The sequence below is a fragment of the Pinus tabuliformis genome, chromosome 6 (genome assembly GCF_031772625.1).
Source record: "Pinus tabuliformis cultivar Carrire ecotype Pingquan chromosome 6, CPIR1, whole genome shotgun sequence".
NCBI classification, from domain to species: domain Eukaryota; kingdom Viridiplantae; phylum Streptophyta; class Pinopsida; order Pinales; family Pinaceae; genus Pinus; species Pinus tabuliformis.
This window is the reverse complement of record NC_142292.1, coordinates 467,624,867-467,627,503: the sequence shown is the minus strand read 5'-3', so window position 1 is coordinate 467,627,503 and position 2,637 is coordinate 467,624,867.

Sequence of the window (2,637 nt, the reverse complement as noted above, 5' to 3'; positions counted from 1 at the left end):
TTCTTGTAATTGGTATTCTGCAATAGTTAAATTCCTACTGAAGCTAGAAATTCCTTTAGGCTCAAGCACAATTCAAGCTAGAACCATTAAGCTTAAGGCAGCTAAATATTGCATTAATAAAAATCTGCTCTATTGGAGGGATCCTTTTGGAATTCTTTTGATGTTTCTAGACAAAGAACAGTCAATATAAGTCATGCAGTAGTTTCGTTCTAGCATGTGTGGAGGACACCATTATTGGAAGAGTACAACCCATAAAATCCTCAGAGCTGGATATTACTGGCCCTCCTTATTTTCTGATGTATTTTCATTCGTTAAATCTTGTGACAGGTGCCAAAGATTTGAAGGAAAGCAGCAGTTGAAGTCCCTGCCCTTAAAACCAATACATGCAAAAGGACCTTTTCAGCAGTGGGGCTTGGATTTCATTGGAGAGATCAATCCACATTCCAGTGGCTAGCACGAATGGATATTGGTAGCCACTGATTATTTCACTAAGTGGATTGAAGCAATACCTATCAGTAAGGTTGATCATAAGGTGGTCATGAAGTTTTTAATTGAAAATATCTTTACCAGGCTTGGTTGTCCACATAAATTAGTCACAGACAATACAACAACCTTCAGATCAAAAGAATTGGTGGAAATGTGTGACTCAATGGGCATTAAATTGGTTCATTCCACCGCATACTATCCTCAAGGTAATGGTCTAGCAGAATCCTCTAATAAAAGCCTGATAAGGATAATTAAGAAGCTGTTAGAGGATGACAAAAAGAATTGGGATTCTAAGCTCAAGTATGCACTGCGGGCTGACAGAGTGACCATTAAGAAATCCACAGGGAATTCTCTGTTCAAACTGGTGTATGGCACTGAAGCTGTATTCCCAATTCAGTTAACTCTCCCTATGGAAAAATTCCTTCAAGAAGAGCAGAATGAGGAAGAAGACATGGAAAAGAGGATCACTGATTTAGCAGAGGTACATCAAATCAAAGAACAGATGGTTGAAAAGGCTGCAGCACATCAGAAAAAGATCAAGGTTGCTTTTGACAAGAAGGCAAAGACAGATAATTTTCAGGTTGGAGACTTGGTGCTGAAGTGGGATGCATTGAAAGAGAAGAAAGGCAATCATGGGAAGTTTGATGCTTTCTGGATAGGTCCTTTCATCATTTCTCAGATTCAAGGGAATAATACCTTCATACTGAAAAGTATGAGAGGAGAGGCAGTTTTTGATGGCCCAATTAATGGGCCTTTTCTGAAAATTTATGTGATTTAAGGTCTTTGGGCCTTAAATTTGTAAATATTTTGTTTTATCAGTTTTTTGTAGACAAAGTAGACTCCATGCCCAATGGAACACTAGGAATTTTGGCTAATTTGTTTTCATCAGAAAAGCATTGATCTGCAGGTTCTTGAGACCTAACAGGGAGGATCTCATCCCCAGAAGGAGCCAGTGTTAGCTCTACTATAAGACGAAGTTTTTGGAGGATCAAAGAACAGGCTTGGCCATGTGTTTTTAGCAAGCAGGGAGCCCGCAGCAGTCCGTTTCCTCCTCCTCCATTTTGCCTACACTCCCATAACCCCCGTTTTCCCTGTTTTACTCCATAATTCGGCATAAACCCATTTTTGTTTAACTCCCGCTACTCCCGTTTTCCTCTGAATTTTTCTATAAACCATATGTCCAAGGTCCCCAGGCATGGAGTTTAAACCCATATGACCACATTGGCAGGACTGCGCGCCTTTACGAATTTTCCTCGTCACATCAGTCGTAAACATGTGCGACCTTTTCTGCACCATCCAATCGTCTCCACCGATGATCAGACGTCATTTGCTTCCCCCGCCGTCGAAACCAGCATGCGCATTAACCCGTAGGGAAAGCAGTTTGCTGCTCATCATATCCGCCACGTGTCAACCTTCTATTGTGATCGTGCGGGTCTACACGTTTACCGCCATCCTCCCATAAGTAGTGCAGGGAATACTGCCCACCACCAAAACCACCTCCCCACTCGCTAACCTGCATCGCAACTTCCTCGCCCGGCGACCATTGGATCTCCCCGCCCGAGATGCAATGGTCCACGATCTTCCCGCTCATGTACCTCCCGATACTCCTTATCAAACGATCTCCGCTGTCCATACATGTGATCCGACGACTCATAATCACTCTGCCCCGCGTCCTCCCAATGCCTCTCGCCAAGAGATCTCAGCCATCCATCTGTTCCATCCAACGACTAATATTTATTCCCTACCCTCCATTCATTCCCCATGCAGTTTTCATGTTTTGGCCTGTCCTGTGCATCTGAAGGAAGAAGCGATCAGCTACCCAGTACCCTATGCAATTATTCTACAACAATTGCAATTAACAAGGAAGAATCGCTGAGAAGAAAAGGACAACTTCGAGCAGTTAAAGCATTTATCAGTTATGGAGCTTCTTCTGTACAACACTCCACCTATTCAGGAAGGACAATCGAACACTAGAGAATGTCAAATTCACTTATTGAAGCAGCAGATTATATCAGAGATCCATATTAAATAGTTAATGTGGTTGATGGTCAGTTATGACTCCTCCAAGCATAGGATAGCAGAGCATTTTTGTAATCAACCTCTATTTATACCCAGAACATAGATGTAATGAGGGTTGATGGTTGTAGTTTT